The sequence below is a fragment of the Ranitomeya variabilis genome, chromosome 1, assembly GCF_051348905.1.
Source record: "Ranitomeya variabilis isolate aRanVar5 chromosome 1, aRanVar5.hap1, whole genome shotgun sequence".
Classification (NCBI taxonomy): domain Eukaryota; kingdom Metazoa; phylum Chordata; class Amphibia; order Anura; family Dendrobatidae; genus Ranitomeya; species Ranitomeya variabilis.
Window position 1 is genome coordinate 542,753,385 of NC_135232.1, and position 21,871 is coordinate 542,775,255.

The 21,871-nt window shown below is 45.4% G+C and overlaps 1 protein-coding gene across 1 annotated transcript in view; it reads right to left on the reverse strand.

Annotated features, from left to right (window-relative positions):
- LOC143766834 (zinc finger BED domain-containing protein 6-like) overlaps positions 1–21,871 on the reverse strand; it is a 335,599-nt gene that overhangs the window by 231,268 nt on the left and 82,460 nt on the right. The gene's annotated exons all lie outside the window — the stretch shown is intronic.

Below are 21,871 nucleotides of genomic sequence, written 5' to 3' on the forward strand. Positions count from 1 at the left end.
CCTGGGCACTGCAGGGAACTATAGGCACTTCATACAGCACTTTAGTAGCCTGGCAAAACCCTTGACGGACCTCACCAGGAAGAAGCTGCCCCAAATAGTTGACTGTACCGACGGCTGTGAGGGGGGCCAGTCAACCGTTCTTGGTGCAGACAAATGCCAGCAATGCAAGCTTGGCCTCGGTACTGTGCTCCGCCAGGTCGACTCGGGGAACCAGGACCACCCTGTGTTGTAACTGAGCTGGAAACTTCTGTCAAGGGAAGTGGCCTATTCCACCATCGAGAAGGCGTGTCTAGCCATAGTCTGGGCCCTGCATCGTTTGCAGCCCTACCTGTATGGTCACATGTTCACTCTGATGATGGACCACAACCCTCTGTGCTGGCTACAAGCCATGTGTGGAACCAACAGAAGGTTGCTACACTGGAGCCTTGCCCTCCAGCAGTACGACTTTACAATCAAACAGAAAACAGGCAGGGAGCATGGCAATGCAGATGGGTTGTCTGCCGGGGCGAACCTGCTGAGGTGTGCATGGAGGAGTACCGAGAGGTCCTGCCTCTGTAGCGCAGTCCAAAAGGGGGAGGTGTCACGATAATGTAAAAATGTCATATTGTGAGCTTAGTTTCAGAAGGTTACATAGCTTTTCCAGACACGATGCGGGTCATTCCGACCCCCCTCTTCTCACTCTGCCTGCTGCTATGTGTGTAATTCAAAATCCTCACTAGAATCACTGAAGTTTTATGGCGTAGCTGCAAATACCAGACTCCTCATTCCCCTCTCCCAACCAATTCCAGCCAAAACTGGTATAGGTACTTCCCAAACTGCAGGCATTTCTTTGTTCTATTAACGTGTTATATATGGGCACCGATCCGGGCTAGAAATATAAGAATTATAAATTCCGGATGTCCATCGAGATCTACCACTCATTGAAAGCGCTAGCAGCTAAACACAATGAGTGCAAAGTGCAGATTTCTCAGTAAGAGGTTCACATAATTACTCCATGTTCATGCTTAAAAGAACACCCCTGACGTGGGGAACATCATGAGCATGGTGTCGTACTTATGCGAGATTCACACAGCAAGTTATGCATAAAAATAGTTACCATAGCTCTAAGTAAAGGGGAGGTGTCAGCCTCTAAGTGATGTCACCACAGGAGGAGTGCCTGGATTTTGGGCTAGAATAGCTTAGTGAGACGACATTCTAGCAGCATCTTGTGTCCGGGGTGTAGCTGCTGTCTAGAAGTGTGGTTTGCATCTAGATGTGACCTCCCCTCCTTTGCACACGGCCAGTCAAAAGATGAAATTATCTGAACAAAATGTAAGTGTTCTTCTTTCAAGTTTAATCTCCGTTTATTTGCAATTGCATTGTATATACTGTATATTTGTCTTCTTTATAATATCTTTTAATACTTTGCAAACACTGCCTACCTTTTTATGGAGTAAAACTATAAAATTACTAGCTTGTCTCTTCTTGCTCTAAACGAACTGTCGCGTCCTCTGAAGTGAATTACGCTACTGATTTGGGTTGGCTCCGGCAGGGCCGTATTTGGAGTTCATGCTGCCCTAGGCACTTTTAGTGCTGCCTCCCCCATTAGTGAGTATGACACTGTCGACAGTGAAAATCACTGATGTGAAAGTAGCCTTTTGCAGCAGATCCGGCATTTTTATGCATCTTTATAGATTTATAACCATAGGTCCACCATATTTAACACAAAGGCACTTCAACCTATTAAATATACACTACTGTTTCGATCCAAACAGGGGCCGACAAAGAAGAGATCCTTTAAAAGGGTAATATTTTATTAAGCAGATTAAAAAGACATAAAAACCAGAACAATACACAGACAGGGAGCTGCTGAAAACCAGACCCAAATAAACCGTCACAAAAGCATCAAAATCTACTCAGTACGATAACAAGTGTCTACATCAAAAAATGGGCATCACTAACATAGAGGATATAATTATTATTTTTTTCAATAAGTATGATCTAATGATGCTCTATAATGATTTGTAATATTCCACTACATATGGATAGAGAGATAAAAAAGGTCTAAAAAGACTCTATGTCCATGTTATGATGTAGGTACTGAGTCTAATAGGTATAATAACAACGCGTTATTTTACTAGTCCCCAAAGATATAAATAAATAAATAAATAACAATTGTCCATAGGCTGACTCCTAATATTACATCTAAACTACCAGCAAACATAAATAAAGGTTAATAGGTAATCTCAAACATAGCGGTATATTCATTAAAGACTAGATAAGGCAAATAATGCAGTGAAAATGCCCGCAAAAGGTGAACACAATACCATGGAGAAAACGCTGGAAGAGCGAAAAAGGAGATAAAATATACCTATATCAAGGGACTTGGCAGGAAAGGATCTGGGTCCGGATAGCAGCGTCCCCTCACCCCGACGCGCGTTTCGCCGCCAGCTTCTTCCGGGGGCATGTCGGGGTGAGGAACAGCCAGCCCTTATAAACTGCCATCAGCCAATAGGCTTGCTGCATCAGCCTGCGATCATGCAAACGGCGCATGACGACATCATCCCCCTCGTGATGTTGATCTTCCAATCAGCGCTTCTGGCACGCAAGCGTGGACTGCAAGCCTGTCTTAGTGAGCGTCGCTGGAAGATCGCGAGCTGGGGAGGACTGTGCATGCGCACTGTCATCGCAGCCGAGACAGCGGTAATAAAATAGAATGGCGTGAAAATGAAAGGTGAAAAGTGAATATAATAGGAAAAGAAGCTGTCTCAACCGTAACTTCAACTAGAGGATTTAAAACATAGTAACATTTAGTGAACTAACATTACATCCTGCGTAAAAACATTATTTTTCCAATATATATTATATTTTGTTAAGAACATTATATAGTGCAGCGTATACATATTAATACAATATAATGGAGTTATAAAACTCGTGAGGAATGGATAAAAATCAGACACAACTGTGAATGATAGTGACATTTACGGTGTATATTGATAATAGTGATAATGACAAAATTTTACAAATATCAGTACAAAAAATATTGCAGAAATATATTGAAAACAATAATGTGAAAAGGTTGGAAAAAATAAGAAAGTAAACAACAAAGAAGGGGAAGTAAAAAAGTGCAACACATATACATTAAGAGATTACATGACCAAAAAACAACATATCTTGCATTTCATTTTCACGCCATTCTATTTTATTACCACTGTCTCGGCTGCGATGACAGTGCGCATGCGCAGTCCTCCCCAGCTCGCGATCTTCCAGCGACGCTCACTAAGACAGGCTTGCGGTCCACGCTTGCGTGTCAGAAGCGTTGATTGGAAGATCAACATCACGAGGGGGATGACGTCGTCATGCGCCGTTTGCATCATCGCAGGCCGACGCAGCAAGCCTATTGGCTGATGGCAGTTTATAAGGGCTGGCTGTTCCTCACCCCAACACGCCCCCGGAAGAAGCTGGCGGCGAAACGCGCTTCGGGGTGAGGGGACTCTGCTATCCGGACCCAGATCCTTTCCTGCCAAGTCCTATGATATAGGTATATTTTATCTCCTTTTTCGCTCTTCCAGCGTTTTCTCCATGGTATTGTGTTCACCTTTTGCGGGCATTTTCACTGCATTATTTGCCTTATCTAGTCTTTAATGAATATACCGCTATGTTTGAGATTACCTATTAACCTTTATTTATGTTTGCTGGTAGTTTAGATGTAATATTAGGAGTCAGCCTATGGACAATGGTTATTTATTTATTTATATCTTTGGGGACTAGTAAAATAACGCGTTGTTATTATACCTATTAGACTCAGTACCTACATCATAACATGGACATAGAGTCTTTTTAGACCTTTTTTATCTCTCTATCCATATGTAGTGGAATATTACAAATCATTATAGAGCATCATTAGATCATACTTATTGAAAAAATTAATAATTATATCCTCTATTCTATGTTAGTGATGCCCATTTTTTGATGTAGACACTTGTTATCGTACTGAGTAGATTTTGATGTTTTTGTGACGGTTTATTTGGGTCTGGTTTTCAGCAGCTCCCTGTCTGTGTATTGTTCTGGTTTTTATGTCTTTTTAATCTGCTTAATAAAATATTACCCTTTGAAAGGATCTCTTCTTTGTCAGCCCCTGTTTGGATTGAAACAGTAGTGTATATTTTTATGCATCTGCTGCGTAACAGATCACTTACGGCAACACTGCGTCGGCCTCATTCATTCCCTATGGGACTTGCGGACACGTGCGGCACTTGCGGTTTTGCAGCGATCCGGCAAATGCGGTACTTGCAGCAATGGAAAAAAAACCCTGCTGGCAGTGGGGTTTTTTTGTTTTTTTTGTCTCACCACATGTGCAAAACCGCAAGTGCAGCACATTTCCACAAGTAGCCATAACTACCTGTCCCTGCACCTTGCTAGCTCATCCCTAGCCATCCCTCCCTGACCTTAAACTACCGTATTTTCCGGCGTATAAGACGACTGGGCGTATAAGACGACCCCCCAACTTTACCAGTTAAAAAATAAAATCTTCTTAAAAGTTGGGGGTCTTCTTATACACCGTATGTCGTCTTATAGGGCCGGTGAATATGTGCCTTTTGGGGGGGGGGGGAGTGATCCTGATGAGGACGAGGGGGCGTCTCACAGGAAAGTGAGTATCCCCCATTACCTTATCATAGCGCTGCAGCGTGGGGTCTCTGTGCTGGGAGCGGCGGCTGCTGTGCTGTGGCGGCTCCTCTTCTGCAGTGTGGGGCCTCTGGTGCTGTGGGGCAGTGGCGGCGGCGTATCTTCATGCAGTCGGGGCTCCTCCGGCATCTCAGCCTGGAAGCCCCGCCGGCAACTCCATCGGTACAATGCGGTCAGGTGGCCTCCGGGAAGATGGCCGCTGCTCAGATTCAGATCTCGTCCCGAGATCTCGGGAGACGAGATCTGAATCTGAGCAGCGGCCATTTTCCCGGAGGCAGCTCAATAGGTGCGATGCGGTGGCCCGGCCGCTGGGGGCTGTGCATGCTCAGATTCAGATCTCGTCCCGAAATCTCGGGACACGAGATCTGAATCTAAGCAGCGGCCATTTTCCCGGAGGCCAGCGCATTACACCGATGGAGTTGCCGGCGGGGCTTCTAGGCTTTGAGATGCCGGAGGAGCCCCGACTGCATGAAGATACGCCACCGCCGCCACCGCCCCACAGCACCAGAGGCCCCACACTGCAGAAGAGGAGCCGCCACAGCACAGCACAGCAGCCGCCGCTCCCAGCACAGAGACCCCACGCTGCAGCGCTATGATAAGGTAATGGGGGATACTCACTTTCCTGTGAGACGCCCCCTCGTCGTCATCAGGATCACTCCCCCCCCCACCCACCATATACACCCGGCGTACAAGGCGATTCCCGGCGTACAAGACGACCCCCGACTTTTAAGAAGATTTTCAGGGGTTAAAAAGTCGTCTTGTACGCCGGAAAATACGGTACACTATAAAGCTTTAGAAAAACAATTTATTACCTGACATATTCCTATGATAATGAAGGCTCCAGGCTATGGCGTAGACTGGGACGGGCAGCCTCGGGGTCTCCACTCTCTCTGTGCACACCCTCAGTCACTGCCTCACTGCCTATGCTGCACTGTTCACAGACATCCCTCCACCGGACCCAGTAATTGCCGCTCGCAGTACCATATGGCTGAGGTGTTTCTAGGTTTTCTGGCAATCGGGGCAAGAATTCATTTTGTTGCCCCCCCCCCCCCCCCACCAAGGACATATGCGATTTGCACACTTAGGGCTCATTTCCACGTGCGAGAAACACGTCCGTGTCTCACATGTGGAAACCAAGCTCTGGCGCCAGCTCTCCAGAGCGGAGCGTGCGGCTGCACAGCAACACATGGAGCTGCACTCTCCACTCCAAAGTGCCGGCGCCAGAGCTTGGTTTCCACATGCGAGACACGGACGTATGTCTCGCAAGTGGAAATAAGCCCTTAGTCATGTATCCACGAGCTCCTCTCCTTAATGCGCTCAATGTTCAGTGAAAAACTGAGAGAAGCAGAAGAATAGCTCGTTGTCACAGGACCAGAAGTATGAAAATCGCATATGAGTGAAGTGTCCATGTGATGACTGCTGCAACCTGTAGAGCTGAATCCTGACATCGCAGGCTTCTGAATTCTCACAACTAATGCACTTTTAGGATTCTCCCTTGCCGGTGGACAGTCATGTCAGCACAAGCATGTGATTTGTATACTTCTGACCGCATTCCGACTAGATGTGCCCAGCCTCGCTCAGTTCATTTTCATTGAGTGAGGCCACACATGTCTAGTCAGCACGTGACCGCATGAATATAAATCGCCAGCACAAGAGAATCCTGACAGCGTGCAGTGCGCATAATGAAAATTCAGAAGTCTGCAGTGACAAATAATGACTGCAGACTCATCACAAACCTGGACATCCCCTGTAATGCTCCTAGCATAAATAAAAACATGAGAGTTAGTTTGTATCACAAATAACATTTACATCCAGGTACCTTATAGATGACGTCGTCTCTGGAGTCATAATTCTTTTCTTCATCTTGTCCAGACCCCAGGATGAGTTTTTTTCATCCACAGCCATCTCTGCAGACTTCCATCTTCTCCGCTGTTTTCCAGAAAATCTCCACATGATGCTGTCACAGATCCCTTCTCCATGCTGTAACTAATTTGTCACGTGCCCGCTCTCCGCACGTGACTTGGGTTGTGCCTACAAGGGTTAATCTATCTCTCCACTCTCAGTCCAGCATTCAACCTCTGTCCTATGCTGTAATGGGAGCATAAATCACACACCGCCCCAGGCCACACACCCGCTCATACATGCTGCCACCACTCACCGAATACATGGGCGATGAGTCCTGGAAATATTGGTACTAATAATGTCTACCACTCATAAAGCTCAAACACCTTAGGCTATGGATTCTTTTAGAACATTCAAGGTTCAACTTGTTAAACCTTTATACTTTAATACAAAAGGTTCAGTGCTTACAGTAAGAAAATGTATAAAAATATAATAAAAAGACATACAACTTATGCACAACAGTATAAAAATAAACAGGAGAAACTTACAGAAATCATCTAACTGGTAGTTTGCTTTCTGCTGTGAAGAGCTTTGTGGGTGAGAACAAGTACTTTGAATTGGATTCTATAATGAATGGGCAGCCAGTGTAACGACTGGTGAAGAGTGGACGCGTCCAAGTAACGATTAGCTAGATAGACAACCCTGGCTGCTGCATTAAGGATAGACTGGAGAGGGGAAAGTTGAGTAAGGGGGAGGCCAATTAATAGAGCGTTGCAGTAGTCCAGGCGGGAGTGGATCAGGGCGACAGTGAGGGTTTTTGTTGTTTCCATAGTGAGAAAAGGGCGGATTCTAGAGATGTTCTTTAGGTGTAAGGGGCTCGAGCGGGCAAGAGATTGTATATGGGATGTGAAGGAGAGATCGGAGTCAAACGTAACACCCAGACAGCGCGCCTGCTGCCGGGGTGTTATTATGGTGCTACCCACGGAGAGGGAAATGTCAGGTTTAGGGAGGTTAGTAGATGGTGGGATCAGAAGAGGTTTAGTTTTGGAGTTTTGTTCTGTAGTACAGCGGGAGTAAGGTCAGGGGATGACATGTATAGTTGTGTGTCGTCAGCATAAAGATGGTACTGAAAGCCAAATTTGCTGATGAGCTGTCCAATTGGGGCCATGTGGAGAGAGAAGGGGGCCAAGGACTGAGCCCTGAGGTACCCCAACAGTGAGAGGAAGAGGAGACGAAGTGGAGCCAGAGAACAGAACACTGAAGGAGCGGTCAGAAAGATAGGAGGAGAACCAGGAGAGGGCAGTGTCCTTAATGTCAAGTGACTGGAGCCTAGAGAGTAGGAGAGGGTGGTCAACAGTGTTGAAAGTTGCAGAAAGATCGAGAAGAATGAGCAGAGAATGGTCACCATTAGGGTTGAGCGAAATGGGTCGGCCATTTTCAGAAGTCGCCGACTTTTGGCAAAGTCGGGTTTCATGAAACCCGACCCGACCCCTGTGTGGGGTCAGCCATGAGGTCGGCGATCTTCTGAATCTGGTATCGGAATCCCGATACCGAGTTCCGATATGTTTGCGATATCGGAAATCGGTATCGGAATCCACATTTAAGTGTAAAATAAAGAATTAAAATAAAAAATATTGATATACTCACCTCTCCAACGCAGCCTGCACCTTACCGAGGGAACCGGCAGCCTTCTTTGCTTAAAATGAGCGCGTGAATGGCCTTAGATGACGTCACGGCTTCTGATTGGTCATGGCCGCCCATGTGACCACCACGCGACCAATCACAAGCCGTGACATAATTCTCAGGTCCTAAATTCCTAATTCTAGGAATTTAGGACCTAAGAATTATGTCACGGCTTGTGATTGGTCACGTGGCGGTCACATGGGCGGCCGCGACCAATCACAAGCCGTGACGTCATCTAAGGCCATTCACGCGCTCATTCTTAAGAAGGAAGGCTGCCGGAAAGAAGCAGGGCGCATCCGAGGGTGAGTATATACCTAATAGGAATATACTCACCCTCGGCTTCTTTCCGGCAGCCTTCCTTCCTAAGAATCAGCCCTTCCAGGACCTTCGGTGACGGGCGGTGAGGGCCATTCACGCGCGCATTTTAAGCAAAGAAGGCTGCCGGTTCCCTCGGTAAGGTGCAGGCTGCGTCGGAGAGGTGAGTATATCAATATTTTTTATTTTAATTCTTTATTTTACACATTAATATGGATCCCAGGGCCTGAAGGAGAGTTTCCTCTCCTTCAGACCCTGGGAACCATAGTATCCCATTGCACTGCATTGGGTTTCGTGTTTCGGCCGACCCCGACCCCGACTTTTTTATAGGATTGGCCGATTTCACTCGACCCGACTTTTGAGAAAGTCGGGTTTCGTGAAACCTGACCCGATCCTATAAAAATAAAAGTCGCTCAACCCTAGTCACCATTACATTTTGCTGTCACAAGGTCGTTGGTCAGTTTGATGAGTGCAGTTTCGGTCGAGTGTAGGGGGCGGAAGCTGGACTGTGAAGGGTCTAGGAGGGAATGAATGGAGAGGTAACAGGTAAGGCAGGAGTAGACTAGGCTCTCCAAGAGTTTAGAGATGAAGGGGAGGTTGGAGACCGGTCTGTAGTTATTTGTGCAGGATGGGTCGAGGGTGGATTTCTTTAGTAATGGAGTAATGATAGAGTGTTTGAAGGAGGATGGGAAAATGACTGAGGAGAGTGAGAGATTAAAGATTGTAGTTAGGTGAGTAGTGATGACTGGAGAGAGAGACTGGAGGAGATGAGAGGAAATGGGTTTGGTAGTGCATGTAGTAGGACGAGAAGAAAAGAGGAGCCTGGAGACTTCTTCTGTGATGGGATCAAATGTGGAGAGTGAGCCAGGGGAGATGCAGGGAAGGATGGGAGTCACTGAACTTGGTGATTGGGAGCAGATTTCCTGACAGATATTGTCTATTTTCTCTATAAAGTGGAAGGCCACGTCATCAGCACAAATGTCTGTGACAGGGGCTTGTGCTTTTGGCCTGAGGAGGGAGTGAAAGGTGTCAAAAAGTTTCTTGCAGTTGTTGGATGGTGAGGAGATCAGGGTGGTGAAGTAGGTCTGTTTGGCGAGGTGTAGGGCAGAGTTATAGGTTTTTTATATAAATTTGAAGTGGATGAAGTCTTCTGGTGTGCGAGTTTTCCTCCATAAGCGTTCAGCACTCCTAGAGCATCGCTGGAGAAATCGGGTTTGCGATGTGAGCCAGGGCTGTTTTACTCTGTGTTTGGAGGTTCTGATGGTGAGGGGAGCTACTCGGTCCAGAGTGCTTTTAAGAGTGTCATTGTAGTGATGTACCGCCAGATCAGGACAGGAAAAAGAGGAGATTGGGGACAGTGATGAGTGTAAGGAGTCTGAAAGTGTATGAGGGTTAATGGCTTGTAGGTTTCTGACTGAATGGTAGGTAGGAGGGTGCTGGGGTGAGCGAGGATTTGTGAGCATGAAGGAGAGAATCTTGTGGTGAGAGAGGGGAAGCGGTGAGTTATTTAGGTAGGAGATTGAACACAGTCAGACAAAGACCAGGTCAAGGGTGTTACCGCACTTGTGTGTCTCAGAGGTTGAGAGCTGTGATAGGCCGAGCGAAGTGGTTAGTGATAGAAGCTGGGATGCAGATGTAGAAGTGGGGCTGTTTATGGGGATGTTGAAGTCTCCCAGGATAAGGGTTGGGAGTTCTGAGGACATTAAGTGCGGCAGCCAGGCAGAGAAATGGTCCAGGAAGTGGGTGGGTGAGCCTGGGGGCCGGTATATGACCGCTACTCTGAGGGAGAGGGGACGGAAGAGCCTGATGGTGTGGACCTCAAAAGAAGGGAATGAGAGTGATGGAGCTGGGGGGATGACCTGGAAGGTGCATTGTGGGGAGAGGAGGATGCCGACTCCACCACCAGGTCTGTTTTTGGATCTTGGGGAATGGGAGAATTGTAGGCCACCATGGGAAATGGCAGCAGGGGAGACAGGGTCAGAATCCTGGATCCAGGTTTCAGTGAGGACCAATAGATTTAGAGAGTTGTTCAGAAAGTAGTTGTGCAGGAAAGGAAGCTTGTTACATACAGACCATAGATTCCAAAGGGCACAATTAAAAGAAGGAGATGAGGGAGTGCAAGTAATATTAATAAGGTTAGAATTATTATGATGTGAGGTAGGGTAGCAGTTGAGGTTTTGGGATGGTGGACCAGGGTTGGGGGAGATGTCTCCTGAAATCAGTAGGAGTAGGAAGATAAAAAGCAAGAAGTTCTTGGAATTGTAAGTTTTTTTGTGCAGTGTGTTTGGGCAAGACGGGCTGAGGTTTTTCAGGAAGGTGAGGAGAGCATGGGAGCTGTACATGGGAGAGGGAAGGAGAGAGGAGCTGATGCATATGAGTGGTGATGGAGGGGGGATTGGGCGGTGGATGTGGATGGTAAGGGTACATAGGAGGATAGGAATAAAGCACATGGATAGAAGCCCTGACTAACTGCCATGGAATAACTGCCCTATAAATTGATGCTTAGCTAATGTGATGATTTGCTTAATGCGTACGACCCCACACATGCATGCACCCCTAAGAATGAGTCTAAATTTATAGGCCCCCAGTGCAGGGAGAGGACAGCGGGATTATGGGAGCTGGTTAGTTATAAATTAGGGACAGCTGCTCAACACATCCTGGTGTGGATAGATGATCAAAGATGCAGTCCTGATTACATCTCTATACTAAACACCTCTCCTGTGATAAACATCTACAGAGACCCTCCCCCCCCCCTGGACCTGCAACAGTGAGTACTGAAATCCATGTAACTATTGATGAATTGTAGCAAAGGAGTTGAATGACATGAAATTACCATTCAGGGTGCTTGCTGACACACAGAAAAGCATTGCAATATACAAAGACATTCAGGATCCAGGGAGAGCTGGGAATATTCAGTGCATACCATTCAGGGTGCTTGCTGACACACAGAAAATCATTGCAATATACAAAGACATTCCGGATCCAGGGAGAGCTGAGGATATTCAGTGCATACCTGTGTGAAGAGAGGAGATGGATATTAGTTCCTTGCCATGGAATAGCTGCCCTATAACTTGATGCTTAGCTAATGCATTGCTTTGCTGAATGCGTGCGACACCACAACAAACAATGTTTCCAACAGGAGACACCACAACAAACTGCCACATGACAGGTACAAGTAGCTGATTCACAGAGACAACGTTGTGAACAGGAGACACCACAACAAACTGCCGCCAGACAAGCCCAGGATGCGAAATCTCACAGACAACGTTGCCAACAGGAGACACCACAACAAACTGTCGTACGACAGGAACAACACGATCGCCAAATTCATAAAAATCAAATGCTCTACCAACTAAGGCAAGCCCAGGAGAATATTCAACAACTTGCATGTTACGTAACAGACAATGAAACTACAATTATTGAACACTACTGGGGGAATATGAATGCAGTTTGCTCTAAATGCGACTCTCTGAATTTCATTGATGAAAAACCATCTGACAATCAGTTTACGCAATGCTGCCAAAAAGGAAAAGTTATGCTACCAAGACCTCACTACTCAGATCAGTTTGAGCAGTTGATGAAAGGAACGCATCAACACAGTAGATATTTTATGGAAAATATCAGAAGCATCAACAGTTCTCATGCGTTTGCTTCATTTGGTGCCAACATTGCTCCACCCCCTGGATTCGGACCGTATTGTTTTAAAATTCACGGCCAGATCTACCACCGCACTGGAACACTTCACCCAGAAATAGGACAACCACCAAAATTTTCACAATTATACATCCTTGATACAAATGAGGCTACAGAACAAAGGATGAACGTGAAAGAAAACGAAAAGTGTGATGCTAAACTGATGAACCAAATTGCCATACATTTACAAAAAATCAGCCCATTTGCTGCTGCATATCGCATGCTAAAAGATGTCAAAGCTGAAGAGGAACAGAGGGCTATACAAAATGGTACTGACATGCCTTCTATTGTCATGGCCATTAAGCAAGAACGTAAACAGGATCCCCGAATTTACAACAAACCACGTGTAAGTGAGGTCGCAGTTTTTTTTTAAAACGATGATGGAGAGCCTCCTTTTCAAAGGGATATATTAGTCCATCTTAAGCCAGACCAAAACAACCCTTTGGTTCCTAAGACACAACGAATTAGCATTTTACACAGCAACCTTGATGCTCTATTGTATCCGCTATTCTTTCCAAGAGGTGATCAAGGGTGGCATGAAAACCTAAACCAGCAAGGAACTTCAAGAAGAATTACACAACTGCAGTACTACAGTTTTCTTCTGTTTGTTCAAAATTACTTCAATCCTATTTTAAACAGTGGGAAACTGACACAACAGTACTTAGTAGATGCATACGTTAAAATTGAAACTAATCATCTAAATTTCATATGAATGAACCAAAAACAACTTAAAGTTGAAGACTACTGCGTTCTTCAAGAACATTTGCAAAAACAATCAATTGAAAAGGGAATTCCAATTGGAAAAACAGTACAGTAATTCCCCCATCGTCGTTTGAAGGTAGCCCCCGCAACAAGCAACAGCGTTATCAAGATGCAATGGCAATAGTAACAAAGTATGGAAGACCTGACATTTTTGTGACAATGACCTGTAATCCTAAATGGCCAGAAATTACGGAAAATCTAGAACCCTGGCAACAAGTTGAACACAGGCCGGACTTAGCCGCACTCGTATTTCGACTGAAACTCAGCAGCCTTTTGAAAGACATCAAAAATGGTCTTTTTGGAACAGTCGTAGCAATGGTACATGTCATAGAGTTTCAGAAACGAGGTCTCCCACATGTGCATATACTAATTATCTTAGACGCGGATTCCAAGTTTCGTACGGAGGAAGAAAATCGACAACATAGTGTGGGCTGAAATTCCAAACCAAGAAAAGTATCCTGAACTGTATAATATTGTAGTCTCTCATATGGTTCATGGCTCATGTGGTGTAGAAAATCCAAAAAGTCCATGCATGGAAAACGGAAAGTGTACAAAAGGGTTTTCAAAAGAGTTGAAACAGCACACTGTTAAAGACTTGGATGGCTACCCATCCTACCGGCGTGTCAGGACATGTAAGCTGTTTCTGCTCTGCAAAAACCTGAGACTATTAACCAGGCCTCCCTGGTTGAGCTAAGATATGATTTGAACTGCCTTATAAGCTTATCTATCTGTGTTTGGACTAAGACAAGGATGATTGCATTTTCCTCTGAAGTTTCCTATAGACTGCTAAGCTGCGTTTAATATTTACACCAAGTGTTGCGGACTTGTGTTTCTCTCTGCACCTTTTTGAATCACCGTGTGATAATATAGACTTTACCACTTATAAAACTGTGTCCTGTAGTTGTCTTGTTCCATGCAAAGAGTCTACTGAGTTATCCCCTATAATTATTACAGGATACTCTAGCCATAAAAAGAAAGGAGACTGCTGGAACAATGACTGCAGAGAGCAGATTAGAGCAGGTGTTTTCCATAATTAGATCACTGCAGAAAGATGTGGAAGGTCTGCAAAAGAAGTTTGGAAGCTTTGAACACAATCAACAAGTGTTTGGACAAACTTTGCAGGACTTAAGCAACCACATGGCAGCCCAGGAAAACAAACTTGCTGGCATAGAGTCCCAGTATGGACGGGCTTTTCAGGACATAAGCACGCAAATAGCTGCACAAGTGACTTTACCCTCTGGGCAACCGCCACCAGCTAGCCTGTTATGGTCCGGTGACCCTGGAGCCGCATGAGACTATCTCTGGAGCAGGTGGAACCTGTACTGACCACAACCCTAAACTGACACCGCAAATGGAAGTAGCCGTGGGGTGTTCCTAACACGGCCTAGACACCTCGACACAGCCGGAGGACTAAATACCCCTAAAGTTGGAAATGGGAATTCTATCTTGCCTCAGAGCAGAACCCCAAAGGATAGGCAGCCCCCCACAAATATTGACTGTGAGTTTAAGAGGAAAATACATACGCAGGCAGAAAAAACAGTATTTAGCAAAAGAGGCACTTCTAGCTAAATAGAAAAGGATAGGACAGAATTCTAAGCGGTCAGTATTAAAACCCTAAAAATATCCACAGCAGGTAATACTAATATTCTACATCTAACTAAAGACATAGAATGTATATCTGCATCTCCAGAGAAACCAGCATGACAGAAAAATCCAAACAAAGTCTAAGCTGGACAAAAACACAATAAATTGCACTGAACAGAAAAGCACACAGCAAGCGTGCTACAGAGACAAAAAACCAGACACTTATCTTAGCTGAATTGACAGCAGGGCATGAGGAGCCAGACAGAGATGCAATCCCTCCATGAACAATGGACGACTGGCAGGGAATGCTGGATCCTACACACCTAAATACCTAATAGAGCTGCAATCAGCAGAAACACCTGCCCTGGATTACAATCCAGAGACAACTGCACTACCACTAACAACCACCGGAGGGAGCCCAAGAGCAGAATTCACAACACTAGCCCACCTAAGTTGCCCCCATCGCGACAAATTTTGTGGCTTTGTGAATCAATGTATGCTATATTTTGATGTGCATGCTGACCGTTTTCCTACTGATAGATCCAAAATATTGTGTGTAATAATGCTACTGACCTCACGAGCGCTCGCCTGGGCGAATCCGATGATTGAGTCTCGTGACCCACGGTTAGATAACTTGGATGATTTCTTGGCCGCTATGGCATTAATGTTTGATGATCCTAATCGCCGTGCAACCGCTGAATCTGCTTTGTTGTCTTTACGCCAGGCTAAACATTCTGTTATTGAGTATGCCACTGAATTCAGGAGATTAGCGGTAGATACTAATTGGGACAGTTATGCACAATTGCCTATTTTTAAAAGGGGTCTGTCTAGTGTTATAAAAGATGAACTAGCTCGCTCTGAGTCACCACAAGAGCTAGAGACATTTATACAGCATTGTGTGCGCATAGACATTCGCCTTACTGAGCGTAGGCAGGAGAAATTTGCTGCATATAACCGTATTTCTAACTTTCCCCTTCCTTCCAAAGAGCCTGCAGGTAAAACCTCTCGGGAGGTGGAGGAAGTGCCCATGCAAATTGATTCCGTTCAGAGGCGCGAGATCAATGAGTGCCGGGAACATCGCCTTTGTGAAAGTCTATGTTTCTACTGCGGCCAGTCTGACCACTTCTTGATCAATTGTCCTAAGTGTCCTAGACGGCCTAACAAGGTGCTAGCAGCAGTAGGGGAGTATGACAACTGTGATGATGAATCTGACATCTCTGAATGTAGCCTGCCTTTGTGTATTCCATTCACTTTCTATGACTTCACCCCCCAAGGAGTTGAAGGAGAAGAACTCTCATTGTTCTCTCCCTATTAAGATCCTGTGTTCAGGACAGTGGATTTCCAGTGCAGCTATGATTGACTCAGGTGCAGGTGGCAATTTCATGAATATCGCATTTGCCAAGGAACATGGTATTGAAATTCAGCAAAGAGCCTCTCCAATTACCATGGAAACAGTGGATGGGTCACCTTTAATCTCTGGGCCTGTGGATCAGGAGACCGTACCCCTTGAAATTTTGTTGGAGCCTAATCATCAGGAGCAACTTTCTTTCTTGCTAATTTCTTCTCATTTTCCTGTGATTTTAGGCATTCCTTGGTTGCGTTCTCAGAACCCAATTATCAACTGGGAGACCAAGGAGATTATCTTTCCAACAAGGAGCAACTCAGCGTTAACAGAAGCTGTCACTGAGTCCACGGCTACGGAACCACATGTACAGGTATTTTCTTTACCTTCAGCATATAAAGAGTCCTCTGACATCTGTGACAAGAAGAATGCAGATCAGCTTCCTCCACATAGGCATTATGACTGTCCCATTGAGCTGCCTGGGGCAGCTATTCCTTTTGGTAAAGTATACCCTTTGGCGGCACCTGAGCTTCAAACCTTAAAGCAGTATATTGATGAAAATCTGGCCAAAGGCTTCATATGTCCTTCTTCCTCACCACCAGTGGCACCTATATTTTTTGTAAAAAAGAAGGATGGGACCCTGAGACCCTGTGTTGACTATCGGGAACTCAATAAGGTAACCGTACAAAACCGTTACCCTTTGCCTCTGATTCCCGAATCACTGGAAAGTGTCCGCCATGCTAAGGTGTTCTCTAAACTGGATCTTCGTGGGGCTTATAATTTGGTGCGTATTTGTCCAGGGGATGAGTGGAAGACAGCATTCCGATGCCGGTATGGACACTTTGAATATCTCGTGATGCCCTTCGGGCTTTGTAATACCCCTGCAATGTTTCAACACCTTGCTAATGACATTTTCAGAGATTTGTTGGAACAGTTTGTGGTGATCTATTTGGACGGTATTCTAATCTTTTCTAACTCTCTACAGGAACATGAAGAACATGTCAAAGCTGTTTTAAGACTGTTATGACCTGGTGGTTAAGGAGCAACATGGGACGTGCTCTGGAGGAGGTGGTACCTGTACTGACCGCAGTTCCTGAGCTTAACACAACACTAGAAGTAGCCGTGGGATGTTCCTGTCAATCCCTAGACACCTCGTCACAGCCGGAGGACTAACTACCCCTAAAGATAGAAACAGGAAAGCTATCTTGCCTCAGAGAAAATCCCCAAAGGATAGGATAGCCCCCCACAAATATTGACTGTGAGTGGAGAGGGAAATGACATACGCAGAATGAAACCAGGACGTAGCAAAGGAGGCCAGTCTAGCTGGATAGATAGAACAGGACAGAATACTGTGCGGTCAGTATTAAAAACTAGAAAAATCCACCACAGAGTTTACAAAAATCTCCACACCTGACTAAAGGTGTGGAGGGTAAATCTGCTTCCCAGAGCTTCCAGCTTAACTGAATAAATCCATACTGACAAGCTGGACTAGAAAAAACATAGAAAGTGCAGAAAGATTAAGTCCACAACAAGTGGACTGCAAAAGAACAAGCAAGGACTTATCTTTGCTGAACTGGTCAGAATAACAGGGAAATCCAAGCAGAGATGTGAATCCATCCAGGAACCATTGACAACTGGTACAGGCTGAAGGATAGAACCAGGCTAAATAGCCGAGCCAGAAAGACAATCAGTGGAAGCAGCTGCTGACTACTAAATCCAAGGAGCAGCAGTACCACTTAAAACCACCGGAGGGAGCCCAAGAGCAGAACTCACAAAAGTGCCACTTACAACCACCGGAGGGAGCCCAAAAGCGGAATTCACAACATAAGATGTCTGAAAGAACCATCTGTATATCAAGCCGGAGAAATGCGAGTTCCATCGTTCTGAGATACAGTTCTTAGGTTATATCATCTCTCCCCAGGGGTTGAACATGGAATCTGGTAAGATTCAGGCTATCCTTGACTGGCCGGTACCCAAGAACGTTAAGGAGGTCCAACGTTTTATTGGTTTTGCAAATTTCTACAGACGATTCATTCAAAACTTTTCTGATATTGTCCGTCCCATTACTTCCTTGACAAAGAAGGAAAAGCCCTTTTAGTGGTCATCACAGGCTCAAGAAGCTTTTGTTCGGCTTAAGATCTGTTTCACATCAGCACCGCTGTTGATACACCCAGATCCAACACTTTCATACATTGTGGAGGTGGACGCTTCTGATAATGCTTTGGGGGGCTATTCTCTCCCAAAGAACTGGAGAGAAGGGTCTGCTACATCCTTGTGCTTTCTTTTCCCATAGACTAACCTCAGCAGAGAAGAATTACGACGTGGGAGACAAGGAATTGCTGGCTATTATTGCGGCTTTCAAAGAATGGAGGCATCATCTGCAAGGAGCTGCACAACAGATCATAGTGCTAACTGACCATCGCAATTTAGAGTTCCTTAGATCCACTAGATGCCTTTCTCCTCGTCAGGCTTGTTGGAACTTATTTTTAAATCAATTTAACTTTGTTATCTCATACCGTCCAGGTTATCGTAATGGGAAGGCTGATGCTTTATCCCGAATCCATGCTGCGGATCCCGTACCTGGAGCCCCGTCCAAGACCATTCTATCTGATGCCAATTTCATCGGAGTTATCCACGATCAGGACTTGTGGAAGGAGTGCAGGGAGGCCTATGACGGTGATGTATTTCTGGCCAACCCACCTGTAGATATTAATCTTGTCTTTAAGGGTGGCATGTGGTTCAGAGATCGACGTATCTACGTCCCTAAGGTCATCCGTCTGCAGATCCTCAAGTTGGTACATGACTCCAAGTTGGCTGGTCACAGGGGGGTACAAAAGACACAAGAGTTCCTGAGCCGATTCTTCTGGTGGCCAACTTGCCTGAAGGATACCAAGGACCATGTTCTCTCTTGCGAGGTATGTGCCCATTACAAGACTCCTCATGTGGCACCTACGGGTCTTCTACAACCATTACCTGTTCCGTCCCGCCCTTGGGGGTCTATATCAATGGACTTTATTGTGGAGCTGCCTACATCGGGGGGCATGAATACAATAATGGTGGTAGTTGATCGCCTGACTAAAGCTCCTCATTTTGTTCCATGCACCGGCCTCCCCTCAGCTAAAGATACAGTGAACTTGGTTATACAGAATGTCTTTCGGTTGCATGGGGTTCTAGATGAGATCATCTCTGACCGTGGAGTACAGTTCACTTCAAGATTCTGGAAGGGGTTTTGCTCTGCACTCAATATTAATGTCTGTCTCTCTTCCGCTTACCATCCCCAGACAAATGGTCAGACTGAACGGACCAACCAGACGCTGGAACAATATCTAAGATGCTATGTCAGCCATCTCCAGGATGATTGGCTGAAGTTGCTGCCGTTAGCCGAATTTTCATATAATAATTCTCAGAGCGCCTCCATTAAATTTACACCTTTCTTTGCCAATCTGGGTTATCATCCGTGTATTTTACCTAGGTCTCCAATTAATTCTCCGGTTCCGGCAGTGGAGGAAAGGCTGACTGCGATGAGACAAAATCTGGAGGTTCTGAAGGAATCCCTGACCACAGCTCAAGAACGTTATAAGAGATCGGCTGATAGATTCCGTAAACCTGCACCCATGTTCAAGGTAGGAGATTCCGTGTGATTAGCAACTAAGAATCTAAAGTTAAACGTTCCTTTACAAAAACTTGGACAGAAATTCATTGGCCCTTTCAAGATCAATGGTATTGTGAGCTCTGTGGCCTGCCGACTGAAGCTGCCTAGGACTATGAAGGTACACCCAGTTTTTCATGTATCTTTACTAAAGCCTGTATCTCCTAATACCTTCCAGGGACGTGTTGTGCCACCTCCGCAGCCTGTGGTGATTGATGGACAAGAACAATTTGTGGTGGAGGAATTTATTGAATCCAGGATTCGCAGGAATCGGCTCCAATATCTGATAAGATGGCAGGGATATTCCCCTGAGGAAGACTCTTGGGAACCTGTGGAAAACATCAATGCCCAACAGATGATTTCTCGTTTTCATCAGAGATTCCCTGAGAAACCAGGCCCAGGATCGTCCTGAGGCCGCTTCTAAGGAGGGAGTAATGTCAGGACTCTGAACATTTTTTACCTTTTGTGCATTACTGCACTTTTCCAAGATGGTGTCTTTGGTCTCATGTGCACTGTGTCTTCCTGCTATAAAACTCCAGCCCAGCCTTCAGTCTGTGCCAGAGTATTCTGCCTTGCATCCAGCTCCTGACCTCTGATTACTCACTGGCTATATACCTGCTCCTGTGAAACTGTGTGGTGATCCTGCTACTCTGCTCTGAGTTCCTGCTGCATACACCAGTTTCCAGTAGTCCTCCTTCATCTGCTGCTCGTGTTTACTTCCATCTGCATTTGCTGGACATGTAAACTGTTTCTGCTCTGCAGAAACCTGAGACTATTAACCCCTTCCTGACATCAGACGTACTATCCCGTCGAGGTGGGGTGGGCCCGTATGACCACCGACGGGATAGTAAGTCATACGCGATCGGCCGCGCTCACGGGGGGAGCGCGGCCGATCGCGGCCGGTTGTCAGCTGCATATCGCAGCTGACATCCGGCACTATGTGCCAGGAGCGGTCACGGACCACCCCCGGCACATTAACCCCCGGCACACCGCGATCAAACATGATCGCGGTGTACCGGCGGTATAGGGAAGCATCGCGCAGGGAGGGGGCTCCCTGCGGGCTTCCCTGAGACCCCCGGAGCAACGCGATGTGATCGCGTTGCTCCGAGGGTCTCCTGCCTCCCTCCTCGCCGCAGGTCCCGGATCCAAGATGGCCGCGGCATCCGGGTCCTGCAGGGAGGGAGGTGGTTTACCGAGTGCCTGCTCAGAGCAGACACTTGGTAAGCCTGCAGCCCCGCACAGCAGATCGTCGATCTGACAGAGTGCTGTGCACACTGTCAGATCAATGATCTGTAATGTCCCCCCCTGGGACAAAGTAAAAAAGTTAAAAAAAATTCCCCACATGTGTGTAAAAAAAAATTTAAAAAAATATCCTAAATAAAGAAAAAAAATATATATTATTCCCATAAATACATTTCTTTAGCTAAATAAAATAAAAAAATAAATAAAAGTACACATATTTAGTATCGCCGCGTCCGTAACGACCCAACCTATAATTCTGCCCCACTAGTTAACCCCTTCAGTAAACACAGTAAGAAAAAAAAAAAAAACGAGGCAAAAAACAACGCTTTATTATCATACCGCCGAACAAAAAGTGGAATAACACGCGATCAAAAAGACGCATATAAATAACCATGATACCGCTGAAAATGTCATCTTGTCCCGCAAAAAACGAGCTGCAATACAGCATCATCAGCAAAAAAATAAAAAAGTTATAGTCCTGAGATTAAAGCGACACCAAAATAATTATTTTTTCTATAAAAGTTTTTATCGTATAAAAGCGCCAAAACATAAAAAAAATGATATAAATGAGATATCGCTGTAATCGTACTGACCCGTCGAATAAAACTGCTTTATCAATTTTACCAAACGCGGAACGGTATAAACGCCTCCCCCAAAAGAAATTCATGAATAGCTGGTTTTTGATCACTCTGCCTCACAAAAATCGGAATAAAAAGCGATCAAAAAATGCCACGTGTCCAAAAATGTTACCAATAAAAACGTCAACTCGTCCCGCAAAAAACAAGATCTCACATGACTCTGTGGACTCAAATATGGAAAAATTACAGCTCTCAAAATGTGGTAACGCAAAAAATATTTTTTGCAATGAAAAGCGTCTTTCAGTGTGTGACGGCTGCCAATCATAAAAATCCGCTAAAAAACCTGCTATAAAAGTAAATCAAACCCCCCTTCATCACCCCCTTAGTTTGGGAAAAATAAAAAAATTTAAAAATGTATTTATTTCCATTTTCCCATTAGGGTTAGGGTTAGGGTTAGGGCTAGAGTTAGGACTAGAGTTAGGGCTAGGGTTAGGGTTAGGGTTAGGGCAAGGGTTA